We start from the raw sequence: 21,108 nt of genomic DNA, 5'->3' as shown, positions 1-21,108 counted from the left end.
GATGGGAAAATATTATTAAAGAACCAAACACGTTATCACACTCAAAGGAAATCAAAAAGGTGGGCCCACAAATACCTAACAAAAGTCCTATGCTAATGCCGGCATATATTGTTGATGGGGTACCCCTAGGAACTGTAGTTAGCAACGTTAGCTTTGCCCGCAGGCAGCACCACACTGTGTAACGTGCAATAGAATCCTGGGCACCGAAGCCCTAATGTACTCCAAAATGGCGGCCTCGCCGCGCCACTGTCGTCCGGATAGCAAGATGGCGGCGAACGCTCTCGGCCAGTGGTGCAGTGCTGGGCAACCGCGGTCAAACGGCGTTTGGGCTTCGAAGTGCGCGCATCCTATTATTATGCAAAGTCTAGGTGATAAGTGCCTAGACTTTGCATAATAATAGGATACCGTTTGGCCTCCGCCCATATTACGACTGCACCCCTGCTATCGGCGTGGGCGCTAGCAGGCGGGGCTGGAGTAGAGGGGCAGTGTTGGGCTGAGAGCGTGTGCTGGGTGATGGCGACCTCTGTTGGTCGGGACGAACTCCCGTGCTCTGAAGACAGCCTGGTGCAGATCTGGTTGTAGACAGCCGGAGCAGACTGGTTGTAGACAGCTGGTGCTGGGTCGACGCGCATACCTAAACTTGCCCTCACTAACACTGCAGCTACACTCTGGGTCCCCAAACAGCCCTCCTGCTAGCCGGGATATATGATAACGCAGGGTGCCTCTAAACACCGGTCCTCTTCACGCCACGCTGCCGGGGCACCTCGCTAGAGGGAATAACTTTAACTTAAACCCCTCAGGGCGATACCGCATTTCTTCTAGGATAACTCGTTGTATCGCTAGGGTATTCAGTAGGAAAACATGCAACACGCTTCTACGTTTACTGTTATAGGATAACCCATAATATACTCAAGTTCAATACAGGGCTCTGTCCAGACACGACCGAACCGATCCAAGTCCAATGTCGAAGAGGCTGGTTCCTCGCACTTCCGTCTCAGTTGGCTTGCTTCCTTCTCCGTCTTTCTCGTACGCTCTCTGCCTGCCACCGGCGCCCCCTGCTGGTACCGCCTACTAGCCCCAAAGGGAAACACTGAGTGGAGAATATGATCCAGGGTTATTGTTCATAATCCATATTACAGCCGGTAGAACAAGGAGGAGCCTGCGTCATTGTTCGAGGGAATATTAATGGAGACTAATTAGTAGGTCTTGGTGCATCAGGGGAGATAAAAAGGCAAGTCAGCACTTCTGAATAATAGCCATATTTTCAGGGTGCTACATAAACATGATCTATTCCATTCATGTCTTGATTATAATGTATTATTAATTATAATATATTTTTACATATATTACCAACTGACCATGATGAACTATTCAACATTATCATGAAGATGAAGGACACTCGCACAGCCGGTGCTGATGGAATATGCAGCAAAATCCTAATAGCCATAGCCAATATTATAGTCAGACCACTCGCTCACTGTATTAATTTGTCCTTACTACATGGTGTAGTGCCAAAAAACATCAAAATTGGGAGAATAATACCCATATATAAATCAGGTGACAAAAATAGTATTAATAATTACCGTCCAATATCCGTGTTACCAGCTCTATCCAAAGTCTATGAGAGAGTTGTGTACAATAGATTAAGCGAATACACCACCAAGCTAGATATACTCACCAATTCACAATACGGCTTCAGGAAAAAGAGAACTACAAACATGGCAATATTAGACCTCATAGAAAAAATACATGATGCCATTGATCAGGGTGATTGTGGGGTGGGCGTTTTCCTGGATCTATCAAAGGCTTTTGACACCATTGACTTCACCATTCTACTTGGGAAAGTACACCATTATGGCATAAGGGGTCTGGCTCTCAACTGGTTCAGTAGCTATTTACATGGTAGGCAACAGTACGTCGATATAAAAAATCACAAATCAATAAAAATGGACATCAAATATGGGGTCCCCCAGGGGTCAATTCTAGGGCCTTTACTATTTATTCTCTATATAAATGACTTTGTCAACTCATCTGTACTTCTGCACAAAGTAATATTCGCTGATGACACTAATTTGTTTCTGTCACATAAAAATCCACTCGAGCTTCAAGATCTACTCAATACAGAACTACAAAAAGTGGACACCTGGTTCAAATGCAACAAATTATCACTAAATCTCAGCAAAACAAATTTCATTGTCTTCCACTCAAATTGGATGCGCACACATCACATGTGCATACAAATAAATGGAAAGGAGCTGTCAAGAGTGGTGTCCACAAAATTCCTGGGGGTCATCATCGATGAGTCACTCAACTTCAAATGCCACATAAAATATCTACAAACAAAACTGTCCAAATATGTTGGCTTATTCTGCAAAATACGTCATTTTCTTCCCTTGCCTGCCCTTCTCACTTTATACAAAACCCTGTTTGAACCCCTCATTAATTACTGTAATGTCATATGGTGCAACACATACCCCAGCCATCTCAAGAAACTAGAAAGCCTACAAAAGAGGGTACTACGAGTGCTGTCATGGTCCGGGTATAGAGCGCCCTCAAAGCCTCTGTTCCATCGCTTTGGTCTCCTGAGGCTCGCTGAATTTAACATTCATCAAAATGCATCAATTATGTATCAAGTTGTCAACAACATGAATCACAGACTGTCTGAGCTTGTCCCAGTCTGCCAACCACTGCACATCCACAACACAAGAAATAAGCATCTTATATCTGGCAAGAGGAGAAGGCTCAATTGTGCTAGCCTAAGCATAGCATGCAGGGGTCCACAGATCTGGAACAAGCTTGACGAAAATCTAAAAATGACTAATACCTTTAAAACCTTTAAAAAATCACTGAAAGAGGAACTGCTAAAATCATATCTCTAATTAAAATGATAACTTAGGAATAAAAATGTCTGTATTATGTATCTCTGTTATATGTCAGTTAGTAGGTAGGTGTGTAAACCTACCCACGTTGTATTGTTTTGTTTTGTTTTGTTTTTTGTTATTGTTTTGTTGTTTATATTCTGTTTGTATCTGTGTTCAGGCTCCCTCCAAAAGCTTTAAATAGCTTCTTGGGAGACCTGGCACATGCACACAATTTGCGACATTGTTATCACATGAGGATACTCACATGTAAATGTATCGTGTGTGTGTGTGAATAAATTCATTCATTCATTCATTCAATCACATTTTATCACAAAAAACGAATAGCACCTTTATTGATCAAATAAACTACATGTTCCCCATGTTAACACTTTCTTTGGTCATCCCTCCTTCCAGTTTGCTGCTCCCAGCAGTTGGAACGAGATGCAAAATACTTTGAAAATGGACAAATTGATCCCCCACACTACTTCTAAAGACTCTAATCACAGAGTTGTTTACAAAACTTTACACACCTGCAACTGTCACCCAGCCTTTTAACTGTACTGTGTCTGTTCTGCTTCATGTATTATACCATGTCATTTTATTTGATTGTTTGTTTGATGTGTGTTTTAATTATGTCCCTTACCTCTGTGATGTATATTGTCTGTCTCTTTTCTATTTAATTTAATTTATTCTTCTTCTTATTATAATATTTATAAAAAATATATGTTTTTGTCCCCTTTCCCTGTTAACCTTCTAGAGGTCCTTTTGTCCTCTCACCAGGCCACCATTGTACATAAGAATTGCAACCACTGTTCCAAGAAGCATACTGACATAATGTCCCCCATTAGAAGAGTCTTTTGTGTCCCATTATCCCTTCACCCCTGCTTTCTCAGAAGAACAAAGACACCGGGGCACTAATCTTGTTCTCTCCGTCTCTGACACTCTGGAGATCTTCACCTGTCTTTGTTACCAGGATAATTGTCTTGTACTGTAGGACACGGTATCCATGACAACGTGATTGCTCTGACGGGGGTGTGATTCTCCAGGTGACTGCTGTGTGGAGCTTCGATTGGCCTCCTGTGGACAAGACAGCCAGCTGAAGATATGGAGCGTTTCCCTGCAGGGGGGAGGTAGGATACAGCCCCTCCGCTGCTCTCTGCTGCTCCACCCTCTGTTGCTCTCTGCTCCACCCTCTGTTGCTCTCTCTGCTCCACCCTCTGCTGCTCTCTGCTGCTCCACCCTCTGTTGCTCTCTGCTCCACCCTCTGTTGCTCTCTCTACTCCACCCTCTGCTGCTCTCTCTGCTCCACCCTCTGTTGCTCTCTCTGCTCCACCCTCTGTTGCTCTCTCTACTCCACCCTCTGCTGCTCTCTCTGCTCCACCCTCTGTTGCTCTCTCTACTCCACCCTCTGTTGCTCTCTCTGCTCCACCCTATGTTGCTCTCTGCTCCACCCTCTGCTGCTCTCTGCTCCACCCTCTGCTCTCTCTGCTCCACCCTCTGTTTCTCTCTCTACTCCACCCTCTGTTGCTCTCTCTGCTCCACCCTCTGTTGCTCTCTCTGCTCCACCCACTGTTGCTCTCTGCTCCACCCTCTGTTGCTCTCTCTGCTCCACCCTCTGTTGCTCTCTCTGCTCCACCCTCTGTTGCTCTCTCTGCTCCACCCTCTGCTGCTCTCTGCTCCACCCTCTGTTGCTCTCTCTGCTCCACCCTCTGTTGCTCTCTCTACTCCACCCTCTGTTGCTCTCTCTGCTCCACCCTCTGTTGCTCTCTCTGCTCCACCCTCTGTTGCTCTCTCTGCTCCACCCTCTGTTGCTCTCTCTGCTCCACCCTCTGTTGCTCTCTCTGCTCCACCCTCTGTTGCTCTCTGCTCCACCCTCTGTTGCTCTCTCTGCTCCACCCTCTGTTGCTCTCTCTGCTCCACCCTCTGCTCTCTCTGCTCCACCCTCTGTTGCTCTCTCTGCTCCACCCTCTGCTGCTCTCTGCTCCACCCTCTGTTGCTCTCTGCTCCACCCTCTGTTGCTCTCTCTGCTCCACCCTCTGCTGCTCTCTGCTGCTCCACCCTCTGTTGCTCTCTGCTCCACCCTCTGTTGCTCTCTCTACTCCACCCTCTGCTGCTCTCTCTGCTCCACCCTCTGTTGCTCTCTCTGCTCCACCCTCTGTTGCTCTCTCTACTCCACCCTCTGCTGCTCTCTCTGCTCCACCCTCTGTTGCTCTCTCTACTCCACCCTCTGTTGCTCTCTCTGCTCCACCCTATGTTGCTCTCTGCTCCACCCTCTGCTGCTCTCTGCTCCACCCTCTGCTCTCTCTGCTCCACCCTCTGTTTCTCTCTCTACTCCACCCTCTGTTGCTCTCTCTGCTCCACCCTCTGTTGCTCTCTCTGCTCCACCCTCTGTTGCTCTCTCTGCTCCACCCTCTGTTGCTCTCTCTACTCCACCCTCTGTTGCTCTCTGCTCCACCCTCTGTTGCTCTCTCTGCTCCACCCTCTGTTGCTCTCTCTGCTCCACCCTCTGTTGCTCTCTCTGCTCCACCCTCTGTTGCTCTCTGCTCCACCCTCTGTTGCTCTCTCTGCTCCACCCTCTGTTGCTCTCTCTGCTCCACCCTCTGTTGCTCTCTCTGCTCCACCCTCTGTTGCTCTCTCTGCTCCACCCTCTGTTGCTCTCTGCTCCACCCTCTGTTGCTCTCTCTGCTCCACCCTCTGTTGCTCTCTACTCCACCCTCTGTTGCTCTCTCTGCTGCTCTCTCTGCTGCTCTCTCTACTCCACCCTCTGCTCTCTCTGCTCCACCCTCTGCTGCTCTCTCTGCTCCACCCTATGTTGCTCTCTCTGCTCCACCCTCTGTTGCTCTCTGCTCCACCCTCTGTTGCTCTCTCTACTCCACCCTCTGTTGCTCTCTCTGCTCCACCCTCTGTTGCTCTCTCTACTCCACCCTCTGTTGCTCTCTACTCCACCCTCTGTTGCTCTCTGCTCCACCCTCTGTTGCTCTCTACTCCACCCTCTGTTGCTCTCTGCTCCACCCTCTGTTGCTCTCTCTGCTCCACCCTCTGTTGCTCTCTGCTCCACCCTCTGTTGCTCTCTACTCCACCCTCTGTTGCTCTCTCTGCTGCTCTCTTTGCTGCTCTCTCTACTCCACCCTCTGTTGCTCTCTCTACTCCCCCCTCTGTTGCTCTCTCTACTCCACCCTCTGTTGCTCTCTGCTCCACCCTCTGTTGCTCTCTCTACTCCACCCTCTGTTGCTCTCTGCTCCACCCTCTGTTGCTCTCTACTCCACCCTCTGTTGCTCTCTCTGCTGCTCTCTCTGCTGCTCTCTCTACTCCACCCTCTGCTCTCTCTGCTCCACCCTCTGCTGCTCTCTCTTATCCACCCTATGTTGCTCTCTCTGCTCCACCCTCTGCTCTCTCTGCTCCACCCTCTGCTGCTCTCTCTGCTCCACCCTCTGTTGCTCTCTCTGCTCCACCCTCTGTTGCTCTCTCTACTCCACCCTCTGTTGCTCTCTCTACTCCACCCTCTGTTGCTCTCTCTACTCCACCCTCTGTTGCTCTCTCTGCTCCACCCTCTGTTGCTCTCTACTCCACCCTCTGTTGCTCTCTGCTCCACCCTCTGTTGCTCTCTCTGCTCCACCCTCTGTTGCTCTCTGCTCCACCCTCTGTTGCTCTCTCTACTCCACCCTCTGTTGCTCTCTCTACTCCCCCCTCTGTTGCTCTCTCTACTCCACCCTCTGTTGCTCTCTCTACTCCACCCTCTGTTGCTCTCTGCTCCACCCTCTGTTGCTCTCTCTACTCCACCCTCTGTTGCTCTCTACTCCACCCTCTGTTGCTCTCTGCTCCACCCTCTGTTGCTCTCTCTACTCCACCCTCTGTTGCTCTCTGCTCCACCCTCTGTTGCTCTCTGCTCCACCCTCTGTTGCTCTCTCTACTCCACCCTATGTTGCTCTCTGCTCCACCCTCTGTTGCTCTCTGCTCCACCCTCTGTTGCTCTCTGCTCCACCCTCTGTTGCTCTCTCTACTCCACCCTATGTTGCTCTCTGCTCCACCCTCTGTTGCTCTCTCTACTCCACCCTCTGTTGCTCTCTCTACTCCACCCTCTGTTGCTCTCTCTGCTCCACCCTCTGTTGCTCTCTCTGCTCCACCCTCTGTTGCTCTCTGCTCCACCCTCTGTTGCTCTCTCTACTCCACCCTATGTTGCTCTCTGCTCCACCCTCTGTTGCTCTCTGCTCCACCCTCTGTTGCTCTCTGCTCCACCCTCTGTTGCTCTCTCTACTCCACCCTCTGTTGCTCTCTGCTCCACCCTCTGTTGCTCTCTCTACTCCACCCTCTGTTGCTCTCTGCTCCACCCTCTGTTGCTCTCTCTGCTGCACCTCAGATGTGAGGTAAGGCCTTTATGTTACGAATCTTGGGGTAATCAGATGTTCCTATCACTGCCATCGGAGCGTGTGTGTGTGTGTGTGTGTGTGTGTGTGTGTGTGTGTGTGTGTGTGTGTGTGTGTGTGTGTGTGTGTGTGTGTGTGTGAGGTTCGCGCCGACCAAAGTACGGAGAAGCAATTTTTCAGACCCTGCTTCTCTTCGTGCATGAGGACACATACTATCGATAATCTAGCGTTTATTTGAAAACTATTCATAAATCAAGCGTCAAATGGCACGATTTCTAAGGAAATACATTTAAGCTCGATTTGCTGGAGTTTATTGAGATGAGCCAGAACGCCCTAGAAATATATTGATATTCATCACGGTATAAAATGGAAATGTATGTATGAAAAAATTATCTGTTTCGTGCATGTTGACTGGAAGCAACTCATTGACTATCACTGTGTTATTTAGATCTATTGCTATTATATTTGATATATTTTAAGCACTCGCAAATAAGTCCTATTCTCTATTCACGTTCCTTGAAGGTGGAACCCTCTTTACTCTTGTACGTGAGGCCTAACGGGTTTCTATACCGTGCCCCTGATGTGAAACCCTCTTTACTCTTGTACGTGAGGCCTAACAGGTTTCTATATGCGGTCCTTGAAGGTGGAACCCTCTTTACTCTTGTACGCAAGGCCTAACAGGTTTCTATACGGCGCCCTTGACGTGGAACCCTCTTTACTCTTGTACACGTGGCCTAACAGGTTTCTATACGGCGCCCCTGATGTGGAACCCTCTTTACTCTTGTACGTGAGGCCTAACGGGTTTCTATACGCGGTCCTTGAAGGTGGAACCCTCTTTACTCTTGTACGTGAGGCCTAACAGGTTTCTATACGGCGCCCCTGATGTGAAACCCTCTTTACTCTTGTACGTGAGGCCTAACAGGTTTCTATACGCGGTCCTTGAAGGTGGAACCCTCTTTACACTTGTACGCGAGGCCTAACATGTTTCTATACGGCGCCCTTGATGTGGAACCCCTTGGGAACTTGGAAACTTTGCAAACGCTGCATTTGGCTCGGAATAAATCTTCAAATCAATAAATAAAAAAGAATATATGTCTCCAGAGTTGCTGAGTCAAAAATGAAGAGGCCTTTTTTTTGTAACCTTTGTGTTGTTTGTGGAGTTGCCAGTTGAACAGCTGACGGCTACTCCTAGAGACAGTTATCGACAGAAAAGTTGTCTGTAGACAGATCACAGGGGGTAGACAGGCCCGCTGAACACATAGGGAGACTGTTTTGAAGTCTGCCAGGTCTTGTGTGTTTGTGTGTGTGTGTGTGTGTGTGTGTGTGTGTGTCCGTGTGTGTGAGTGTGCATGTGAGAAAAAGGTTTGCTCTCTACCTGACGTGTGTGTCTGTGTCTGTGTGTGTGTCTGTGTGTGTGTGTGCGTGTCTCATTGATCCTCAGCCTGTGAGATGAAGCTTCTCCACACTCTCACCAGCCAATCAGCTCCTGTTCTCTCCTGTGCCTTCTCTTCTGATGGAGAGATAGTCGTGTCGGGGTAAGAGAGACCGTCTCACAGGATACAATAACCACCACATCATTATTGCTGCTATATATATATATATATATATATATATATATATATTTATATATAATATAGTTCTGCAAGACGTACAAGGTGGAGACTGCTGAGCCCCCCTCCTGTTGTTTCTCTGTTTGGCCACTAGGGGAGTGTATTTAGTTACTTTCTGCCTCAGACTCCACTATAGACTCAGGCCTCTAATATCTTACACAGGCTTCTACTGCTGTTTGTATTACTGTGGTAAACATTTGCTTTATGCGTCTGCTTGAATAGAATACAGGCTGCTTTTGGGTATTAAGTACCCATTCGTATTCTGTAATACCATACAGTTAGATGTCTCTAAATAAAAGGTTTAGATTCGATTAGATTCAAATGTATTGTCACCATGCAGCACAAGTACAGTACAACGACAAGAAGTTTGGCATCCAACCAGAGTGCAAATGTAACAGTAAAGTGTGATAGTAATATACAATGTACAGGTGATTAAACAAAAATATATAAATTAGTACTACTGACTGAGTAATAGTGCTAATCAGATGTATTATGTACAGAGTTGTAGTATTAATATGTACAGTGATACATGTATAAAGACACTATGGTAGTAAGTCATACTGGCCAGCAGCATAACTAGGAGTAGGTAAGGGATATGTACAGATATAGATATAGTATCTACAACATATATGTATATATATAGTAGGTAAGGAATATGTACAGATATGGTATAGTGTCTACAGATGTGTGTATTCTTTCTGTTTTACCAGCTCGGTGGATAAAACTGTTGCAGTGTACGATGCAGTAAGTCAAACACATTGTTCTGTGTTTTTGTTGAAGTGTGCTTAGCTTTCATGTTGACGTTAACCCACAGGCCAGATGCCTCTCATGTCGGTATAAATCACTGCCTCTGTAAACACACAGAGAAGCCCCACATTCCTGTTTGTTAATGTTTGTTTATACGTCCTCTGTAGAATCTGGGAGTCCTGCTACACTCTTTGGACCAGCATGACGGGTACATGACCTGACTCCTCTGGAGACATCCCCCTAACCCTCTACCTGGTCCCCTGCCGCTCTACCACCCCTCTGGAGACATCCCCCAAACCCTCTACCTGGTCCCCTACTGCTCTACCACCCCTCTGGAGACATCCCCCAAACCCTCTACCTGGTCCCCTACTGTTCTACCACCCCTCTGGAGACATCCCCCTAAACCCTCTACCTGGTCCCCTGCCGCTCTACCACCCCTCTGGAGACATCCCCCAAACCCTCTACCTGTTCCCCTGCCGCTCTACCACCCCTCTGGAGACAATGTGGTAACCTTGACTTCATGACTTCATAATTTCATAATCAAAAATGTTAGATTAACCCAGAAAACTGAAAGTATCTGTAGTGATGGTAAATAGTTCATCACATAGACTCTCAGAGTGATGGAACAAGCAGCCATTCCAACCCCCCCAGGAAACCAAACACCTAGACATGTGACAGTTGAGCACAACAAGAAGAGACCAAAAGCGGAAATGCCTCTGTGGTTCAGAGTAATGTGGTTGAATCTTTACAATAATAGATTCAGAAAATACAAAGTGTCAGTTTGGTAGATGGGATTTTGGGATGGCTCTTGTGAATTGAATAGTATTAACCTAAGAAGCACTGACTATACTGGGTTAATGTTTTCAACACAAGCACTATTAAGGCTGAAGTCATCAGACCTCATCATGTTGAAAATCACCAGGCGACACCTCTCATGACGACATTGTTTACTCAGTCACACACCACAGAAAAACGGTGACTCAGTAAAACCTAAGGAATGTTAACATGATTGATTCATTCAAAGGAGGCCATAGCCAAAAAGGAGGGGGCTACCCGGTTGTTACAGGCACACATACGACCAAGAAGACACCAAATGAGGACTGCCTGTGTTTAGATATTTGTGATTGGTGGAACTAGGCTAAGAAAAGTGAGGTCATGAAATCTATAAGTATTGGAACAGTAAGAGAGAGAGGGAGGCCAGCTAGACCCGCCACACACCGTTACCCAGGGGGTCTGAGTCTGGTCTCCACCACCACCACCGACCATGGTCTACTTTGTCCCTATGTGAGTAGAACTGTATATTGGAATAATGTGATAACTAGAGTAAGATGCCTATCTTAGACCCAGGTTTTATCATGTGGTGACAAAGAGTACTATGGTCTTATTTCATTAACATAACATGACTAATATTTATGTACAATACTGTCTTTGATGTAAAAAGCCAACGAGGGCTATTGTGATCTACCTCATCAAATCCTTTTGTACAATCATGTATTATGCTTGAAGTGTCCTGTATGTAACCAATGTATTATTCCACTCGGCCCACGCTGCAATTAAATGAATATTGGACCATAGCTGCTGGTTGTCTGGTTGTACACACTTATTCTCTACTGGCTAAATTTGGGAGCCCAGATGAGGACCATTGTTTTCTATCACACTGTGATCTTTCCCTTCCTCTAGTTAACAACCTCACTGTGCTGTAATTAATAGATATTCATATAGGAATATACAACAACATCCCCCAAACCATCTACCTGTTCCCCTGCCGCTCTACCACCCCTCTGGAGACATCCCCCTAACCCTCTACCTGGTCCCAGCGGTGTTAACGGATCAAATGCATGATTCGTGCTTGATTAGTTATGCCTGATGCAATGGATCCTATGAATGTAGCTTCCAAAGGCTGCATAGTATGCAATGATGGTCACTAGTTGCTAGTAGGCACTTCACGCTTGGCATGCGTCCTACAAACTCACCAGCACCATGTGACCACGTATGTTAAACACCACAGTCTTAACTTGAAGTATTTAACTTAGTGAGTGAGTTTACACCAAGGGGGCGACCATCGCAGGGTTTCAACCTCGTTCCGCATGCCGAACACTCGCTCCACTGCAGGCAGGCTCAAGATGGCTGCTTTGAAGTGTTTGAAAGGATTTGAGATAGTGTTTGATCTCAGGCTGTGGATTTTACACAGCGAAAGAAAATCTGATTCTCAAGGAAAGAAAAAAAAGAAAATGTGAGTGCGCCTGTCACATCTGTCCCACCTTGTCCCACAGGTATGTCACGGCTGTTGCTATGTCTCCCACAACGCCGTGGATAGCAACCGGCTCCATGGACCGGACCGTGAAGGTGTAGAGGATAGGGGATGGAGACGATGGTGGCTCCGGTAGGTTCACGGTCGTGGAGCTGTTGGGTGTTGTTGGTGTCGTTACATTCTAGCGCGGTGAATCGTCTTTAAAGTCGATCCATTCCTTTAAACCGAAGCCTAGATGCCAGGCCCCAGAGGGGAGTCCTGGGACTCGTAGCGCTCCTATCTGGCTGCTGGGGTCTTTAGGACGGGTTCTGATTGATGTTTATGGGGCCAGCTGGGCAGAGGAACTGGGGAGATGGAACCCTTTCAGATGTTTTAAAACACTGACATGAAAGACGTGTGGCTTCAGGAGGAGAGCCTCCATCTGCCTTCAGTCATGTTTCTGCACTTACAAGTCCCTCTCTCTGTTTACACACCTCTCTCTCTCTCTCTCTCTCTCTCTCTCTCTATCTCTCTCTCTTTCTTTCTTTCTTTCTTTCTCTCTCTCTTTCTCTCTCTCTCTATCACCTCTTTCTCTCTATTCTCTCTCTTTCTCTCTCTCTCCCTTTCGCTCTCTCTCTTTCTTTCTCTCTCTCTTTATTATCTCTCTCTATATCCTCTCTCTCTTGCTCTCGCTATCCTCTCTTTCTCTTTATCCTCTTTCTTTCTCTGTCCCCTCTGTTTCTCTCTATCCTCTCTCTCTATCCACTCTCTATTCTCTCTCTATCCTCATTCCTCTATATATCATCTCTCTATCCCCTCTATCCTCTCTCTATTCTCTCTCTCTATTATCTCTCCAACCTCTATTCTCTCTATCTACCCTCTCTCTCTCTATCACCTATCTCTCTCCTCTCTCTATTCTCTCTTCATCTTACTCTTCCCCACCACTCAACTTCTTTCTTTCTTTCTTTCTTTCTTTCTTTCTTTCTTTCTTTCTTTCTTTCTTTCTTTCTTTCTTTCTTTCTTTCTTTCTTTCTTTCTTTCTTTCTTTCTTTCTTTCTTTCTTTCTTTCTTTCTTTCTTTCTTTCTTTCTTTCTTTCTTTCTTTTAACGTGTATTTTCAATGATTCTATGTAGCTAAAGTCTCAAGTTCGTATAGTGGATCGCTACTGTACTCTGCTGGTGGTACTCACACGTTTTTGTAACAAGTTCATTCAAAGGATGGGAGGCGGAGTCAGCGCTACGGGTGAAAACAGTCTGACTGTTGCTTTATTGGAAAAACAACAGCATAAATTATCTGGTTCACAGCTTCAATTATTTCTATCTCTAAGCAGCTTGTCAGGAGAGTTTCCTCGTTATAGCATCTCTTTTCTCGTTCAGTGTTGGAGCTTTCCAGGTTCGAGTCTCAAGCTGTTTCGTCTCCGTCTCCTCTGTCTCAGTTTCGTCTGAGCGCTCCTTTCTCCGTTTCTGCATCTCTGGTTATAAAGAGGAGAAAAGACCCTTCCCCCCTTTTTCGAGCCCTTGAGACGTGATGTCACGATCTCGAGGGCTCCGGCGTTTTCCCCATTGGCTAACGCCCTGTTCTGCTGTCTGTCCCTCCATGTAAGGAGGTGGTAGACTAGGTTTTTCTGGCCGTTCTCTTGATGATACGGATTAAATCGAATTGTTTGATTAAACACTTTTACCAGCACAGCTCAACACACACAACTTTCAAGAAGATGAAGCAATTCATACATAGATATTCAGTACTGCTACATCTATACATTTATGACATGCCCGATTTGCAAATACAGTACTGTTACATCTATACATTTATGACATACCAGCTTTGCAAATACAGTACTGCTGTTGATACAGAATGAGTCAAGAGAAGGGAATACTCATTTAATATACCAACTAATTAAGTAGTTTGTTGAGTTTACTTTGTTTAGATAATATGGTTTAATCTAACTTAGCTTTTTTACCAGTTGTTTTTAACACCCTTTTATGAATCCTTATATAAGTTCACAATGGTACATTTTAGCTTTCTCAGTGACCAATTTGTCTCATTCATGGTATCAAAATGTTTGCTTCTACTTGCTGCTTCTCCTATACTATCTTTTAATTGATGACTATGTTTGGTTTTGGATTTAGCTTTTGCCCAGTTTGGTAATGCATAATCTATCTTGCCAGCTGCCTTTTTATTTCCTGAAGGGCCCAGTTGGTCTGGCTAAATCAACAGCACTCTGACCTCAACTGTATTTTAAGTTTTATGATGTGAAGCTAGTTCCTGTTTCTTTAAAAATCCTATCTCTTCCTGACAGAAGGTTGACAAGGGTGGGTTTTCTCACAGTGGTTGGTTGCTCTCTTACCCTAAAAATAAACAAGACCTCCTGTCTGATTACCTCAATATAGTCGGGAGGGGTCAGTTTATGACCTTAATTCAATCTACTTTGTTGGGTGAGGGGAGATTGTCAACTAAATCATCAAAAGGTCTATTCCCTACAGGCTGACCCCTGCCCTTACTTGTAAACCTATTTTTGACGAGCGAGGGTATTTCTGCTTAACAGCTGTGACTTATTTTCTTTGAGATCCTGATCTTAAATTCATTACTTAGCACTGGATCATACATTTTGATTCAATTAATTTACGACAATCCCTTCTCTGAGGGGTCTACCCTCATTATGTAACCAGTAAATTTCAAAATCAAAATGATATAATATTTCTATAAGATATAAACAATTTTTTAAAAAAATCCAAAAAAATTCAAAATTCATCATTTCACCTACCTTTTCTTCTTGCACAGGTATACACATTATCAGTTATTAATACGACATCCAGTCTAGGTCCGTTTCTTTATACGAAAAGAACATCGTACCATTATCAGCTTTTTTGTTTATGACTATACATTATCCATGTAATTAACCAAATATGTCTATTTTGTGTAATTGACTCTGCAAGAAAAGATTATTACATCACACCAATATAAGACTAACAGTTCTAATAAAAACGAGGGAGACTTAAACCATAAACCATAAAAAATGTAATGTCTCCTTCGCAAAAGACCTTCTGAGGTCTATTTACTCTTAGCTGCAATTCTGCCAGTTATCCTCATCGAAACCTCTGAGGTCTATTGATAACCCTTTTTGGCCGTGGCCTTTCCGTTGCATTTGCGCTAATCGCTATCTCCTCCGGCGTCCTCTGATCCGCTGTTGGTACTCCGCCTAAGTCCACAGAGGAAAAATCATCATTTTTCAATTCCAATTCATGATCTCCTCTGTCTGGCTCCTGCAAGAATCCTTCATTTCCCATAGAGGGACAATCATGTTGTCCCCTGTCTGGTTCCCCATAATCGTCTTCATTTTCCCCTTCGTCGTGCATTTCCTCCTGTTCTAGATCAATGAACAGGGGTTCGGATTACAATTCTTGCTCATCTTGCAGGGCTTTTACGCAATGCGAAAGATGAAACCACATTGGTGATCCTTTAACCTGTAGAGCTCTTTCCGTAGCTCTTACGACCTCATACGGTCCTTCCCGCCGCGTGCCGTACCACTTGCGTCTGAACACTTTTACATAAACGTAATCTCCTGGTATTATCTGGGGAGTATTCCGCCTATTCTCCTCCTCCTCTGTCTCTCATTTACTAGAGACATAATCATAGATTGCCCCATGGAGCTTTGACATGTACTTCACGTACTCACGCATCTCGTGGTCCAGACTGTCCAAACTCGGACCTTTGCCCGCTGCGCGCAAACCTGGCACAACCATACATCGGCCAAACAACATCTCGTGCGGTGTTAAACGCAGGCCCCGAATCTCGCTTGATCGACACGCCATCAGGGCCAACGGTAGCGCGCTCAGCCAATTTAGACCTGTGTGTTGACAGATCTTAACCAATTTGTTCTTAAGTACCCCGTTCATGCGTTCCACAGCCCCCTGGCTCTGAGGGTGGTAAACGGACCAGAAACGCTGTTTTATCCCCATCTGTTGGAGTACTACACGTACAGTTTTGTCCACAAATTCTTTTCCATTATCTGAACAGATTTTGTGGACAAAACTGTACGTCTTTCGCATTGCGTAAAAGCCCTGCAAGATGGGCAAGAATTGGAATCCGAACCCCTGTTCATTGATCAAGAACAGGAGGAAATGCACGACGAAGGGGGAAATGAAGACGATTATGGGGAACCAGACAGGGGACAACATGATTGTCCCTCTATGGGAAATGAAGGATTCTTGCAGGAGCCAGACAGAGGAGATCATGAATTGGAATTGAAAAATTATGATTTTTCCTCTGTGGACTTTGGCGGAGTACCAACAGCGGAACAGAGGACGCCGGAGGAGATAGCGATTAGCGCAAATGCAACGGAAAGGCCACGGCCAAAAAGGGTTATCAATAGACCTCAGAGGTTTCGATGAAGATAACTGGCAGAATTGCAGCTCCTTCGCAAAAGACATCACGATCTCGAGGGCTCCGGCGTTTTCCCCATTGGCTAATGCCCTGTTCTGCTGTCTGTCCCTCCATGTAAGGAGGTGGTAGACTAGGTTTTCAAGAAGATGAAGCAATTCATACATAGATATTCAGTACTGCTACATCTATACATTTATGACATGCCCGATTTGCAAATACAGTACTGTCACATCTATACATTTATGACATACCAGCTTTGCAAATACAGTACTGCTGTTGATACAGAATGAGTCAAGAGAAGGGAATACTCATTTAATATACCAACTAATTAAGTAGTTTGTTGAGTTTACTTTGTTTAGATAATATGGTTTAATCTAACTTAGCTTTTTTACCAGTTGTTTTTAACACCCTTTTATGAATCCTTATATAAGTTCACAATGGTACATTTTAGCTTTCTCAGTGACCAATTTGTCTCATTCATGGTATCAAAATGTTTGCTTCTACTTGCTGCTTCTCCTATACTATCTTTTAATTGATGACTATGTTTGGTTTTGGATTTAGCTTTTGCCCAGTTTGGTAATGCATAATCTATCTTGCCAGCTGCCTTTTTATTTCCTGAAGGGCCCAGTTGGTCTGGCTAAATCAACAGCACTCTGACCTCAACTGTATTTTAAGTTTTATGATGTGAAGCTAGTTCCTGTTTCTTTAAAGATCCTATCTCTTCCTGACAGAAGGTTGACAAGGGGGGGGGTTTCTCACAGTGGTTGGTTGCTCTCTTACCCTAAAAATAAACAAGACCTCCTGCCTGATTACCTCAATATAGTCGGGAGGGGTCAGTTTATGACCTTAATTCAATCTACTTTGTTGGGTGAGGGGAGATTGTCAACTAAATCATCAAAAGGTCTATTCCCTACAGGCTGACCCCTGCCCTTACTTGTAAACCTATTTTTGACGAGCGAGGGTATTTCTGCTTAACAGCTGTGACTTATTTTCTTTGAGATCCTGATCTTAAATTCATTACTTAGCACTGGATCATACATTTTGATTCAATTAATTTACGACACTTTCTTTCTTTCTTTCTTTCTTTCTTTCTTTCTTTCTTTCTTTCTTTCTTTCTTTCTTTCTTTCTTTCTTTCTTTCTTTCTTTTTTTCTTTCTTTCTTATGCAGCATTTAATAAAGCATGTCCTCTTGTGTGTCCTGCAGTAGCAGAAGCCAGGCAGCCCCTGTGTCCTGCAGGTAAATCCATCTCCTGTCTACCAGCATGATGTTTATTCTTCAGGTTCCATCATTTAATTGCGTTGTCCAGGAGCATCTCTTAACATCCAGATAGTGTATGAATAGGGACATGTGTCTCAGCGATAACAAACAACTTGTTACCATTCTACCCTGAAACCAAGTGGTTCCACAAGCAGCACACTTCCTCGCTGATTTTAATACAAACATTTGATAAAATAATTAAAAGCTGTTCAAAAGGGGGGGGGGGGGGGGGGTAAGCTTAAGAGGTTAATTTATTTTTATCCAGGAGGTGTGGGTGCTGTGACTCAGCCTCTCAGACAGACAGACAGGCAGACAGACAGACAGACAGACAGACTCCCAGCTCTGTGACTCTCAGACAGACAGACAGACAGACATATAGACAGGCTCCCAGCTCTGTGACAGACAGACAGACAGACAGGCTCCCAGCTCTGTGACTCTCAGACAGACAGACAGACAGACAGACAGACAGACAGACAGACAGACAGACCCCCAGCTCTGTGACAGACAGACAGACAGACAGACAGACAGACAGACAGACAGACAGACAGACAGACAGACAGACAGACAGACAGACAGACCCCCAGCTCTGTGACTCTCAGACAGACAGACTCCCAGCTCTGTGACTCTCAGACAGACAGACAGACTCCCAGCTCTGTGACTCTCAGACAGACAGACAGACAGACAGACTCCCAGCTCTGTGACTCTCAGACAGACAGACAGACAGACAGACAGACAGACTCCCAGCTCTGTCACCAGGGTTAGAGCTGCTGCTCCACAGGCATCAGGCCTGGTAACAGCAACATGGACTGTACTGTCCAGCGGTCTGGAACGGCTCACTGATACTACTGTGCCGGGTAGAGCTGTCCCTGAAGCCTGTTTTTGGGCTTCAAACTTCATCAGGGTTTTTCGAATGGACGTTTGAACCTTCGTTTTTAATTACAAAAAAATATATATGTAGCATCCTGAATATTCTGCTAAGTATTCAGAAGTGCTGACTAACTGTTACTTCCCCTGTGTGTGTATAAAGTGTGATAAACAGTGTTCCTTTTGAGATCTCGCCCGGACTACTAATGATGCGAGGTGCTACTCTTTCTCCGGCTTCGATATGGATCACTAACATGACATTGAAGCATCTTTCTCCCTTTCTGGAGTGGTCCTATAGTGGGATCAGTTGCGGTTGCCAGCAGGGGGCAGTGGTGGCAGTGGTGGCAGGTGGAGCGGAGGAGAGAGAAGCAACAAGCAAGAGATGATTACCTGGAGGGCGGAGCACCAGGAAGTCCTCTTTGACAGTGAACTCGGACATGAGCGGTCGCAACGGGCGTGTGCTCTGGAAGAGCCCCGTTGGAAGAGTGACGTTGGAGAGCGACGGGTGATAGAGAGTACTTGCTAGATAACGTGTTATCCTAGAAGTACAAGCGATAGTGAAGTGTGTGAGTAAGGGATACGGAAAGAAGGACCAACGTCCATAGATAACGTGTTATAGTAGCAGTGTGTGCGGTGTATTAGCATGCTGCTAACGGCTATAGTGACTCAAGTATACTACCGGGCGAGCGGCGCTGAAGACCGGTGGTGCATACAGCCACGTTGCGTTAGTAGTACAGACGATAGCAGGAGGGTTCACTAAGACCCACAGTTTAGCTGTGTTTAAGGTAGTCAAACAGTTTAGAGCGCGCCAGCTCAGACAGCAGCCCGCAGTGGACGTCTCATCGACGCCGCAGAGGACACCTCTCCCCACCAGCAGAGGTCGCCACAACACACCACGCTCCTCCAGTTTCACCACTGCCCATGCTGTCTACCCCAGCCCGCTGGCTGTGCTCGCGGGATCGCCCGACGCCATCTTGTCACCCGGACGAGAGGTGATGAGAGTGGGTCCGCCATCTTGGCTAAGTACAACGGTACATCGTGTGCCCACAACAATATCCATTCGAGCGAACGTTAACGACCAGTGTCTAGGGGTACCCCAAACCTTATAAGCCGGCTTTAGAGTAGGTTTTATTTGGTAACGTGGGCCCACATTTAAATGATTTCTTTTGTATTTGTGCATTACTGTGATGTTCTTGAATTCCCATTGAACTACTTACCTTGTGCCTGGGTCTCCCCTAATCCAAGCAGGGTTTATTATTAATGTATTGAGCACGAGGTGCCTATGTTGGGAATAGTGTTCCCCTACAATACAAGTGAGAGCACCCGGTGCCGTTTATGAATACATGCCATATGAACCACATAAAGTACAACTTGTAACTGATAATTGACCAGGCTTATATAAAGTAGAGGTAAATGGGAGCACGGTGTGTGTGTCTATTTCTGATCATATGCTAACCTTGTTGACCGGGTAAATACTTGTGACTGGTATAATTATTTAACCCTTCCACCCCATTCGCAGCATATTCATTGAGGGTCTATACAGGTGGTCAAGGAAGGGTACTGCTTAAAGGGAAGCCCAATATAACTATTGAACTGACAGTCACCGGGTCAGGCGAGGAAGACCAGAGTACCACCCCCCAGGTTAGTAAATCCTGGGCCCCATCCGCTCCTGCTGCACGCCCTCCAGAACGACGTTCCGGGCCAAAGACAGGGGTGCAGATAGATCAAACTCTATTGTATCCTGCTACCAGGTGCTGTGTATCACTACTCCCATAAGCAGGGATAATCCACCCTTCTACATATATATATAAAAAAAAAAGGATATACATTTTTTTTTACATTTCTTTAATAGAAAAAAAAATATCCTCAAACTAAATCCTCAATTTGAATAAAGTGATTAATCTGATTAAATGAGTCTCTTTTTATTAAATCAACTTTCTTTAATGAATATAACTCATCAGTTTCCTCAACATAAATAATCCAATAAGGGCACAGTTGGTACGAAAGTGATGGTGACGTCTTGATGGAGTGCCGAGTGCCAAGCGGATGCAGATAGGCTACATGATAAATGTTTTATTTTAATTTGTATGACAAGTCATAATATACTATAATAGTATAATACTATAATATTAGTGTAGCGTAATCTTTATCTGCAACTGTGAAGAAAAAACCCATTGGTTTAAACAGAATGAATAGACACATAAAAAAAATATATATAATATATTTTTTTTTATAAATGTGAGACACGTAGTTAAACCGTGAGACACGTAGTTAAACCGTGAGACTCGTAGTTAAACCATGAGACTCGTAGTTAAACCGTGAGACACGTAGTTAAACCGTGAGACACGTAGTTAAACCGTGAGACACGTAGTTAAACCGTGAGACTCGTAGTTAAACCATGAGACTCGTAGTTAAACCGTGAGACACGTAGTTAAACCGTGAGACTCGTAGTTAAACCGTGAGACACGTAGTTAAACCGTGAGACACGTAGTTAAACCGTGAGACTCGTAGTTAAACCATGAGACTCGTAGTTAAACCGTGAGACTCGTAGTAAAAACCGTGAGACATGTAGCTATACCGTGAGACTCGTAGTTAAACCGTGAGACTCGTAGTTAAACCGTGAGACTCGTAGTAAAAACCGTGAGACATGTAGCTACACCGTGAGACTCGTAGTTAAACCATGAGACTCGTAGTTAAACCATGAGACTCGTAGTTAAACCGTGAGACACGTAGTTAAACCGTGAGACTCGTAGTAAAAACCGTGAGACATGTAGCTACACTGTGAGACCTG

General features: G+C 45.3%; 1 pseudogene across 1 annotated transcript; it reads left to right on the top strand.

The window, feature by feature from the left end:
• Positions 1–226: 226 nt before the first annotated feature.
• On the top strand, positions 227–12,018 carry LOC311226041 (annotated as a pseudogene). Its single transcript has 6 exons — positions 227–296; positions 3,908–3,991; positions 8,667–8,760; positions 9,546–9,579; positions 9,750–9,790; positions 11,856–12,018. The product of its transcript is annotated as an uncharacterized misc_RNA (transcript).
• Positions 12,019–21,108: the final 9,090 nt, after the last annotated feature.

This window comes from Notolepis coatsorum (genome assembly GCF_963971535.1).
Source record: "Notolepis coatsorum genome assembly, chromosome: 3".
Lineage (NCBI taxonomy): Eukaryota > Metazoa > Chordata > Actinopteri > Aulopiformes > Paralepididae > Notolepis > Notolepis coatsorum.
The sequence above is the reverse complement of the archived record's forward strand: the minus strand, read 5'-3'. Positions and strand labels throughout refer to the sequence as shown.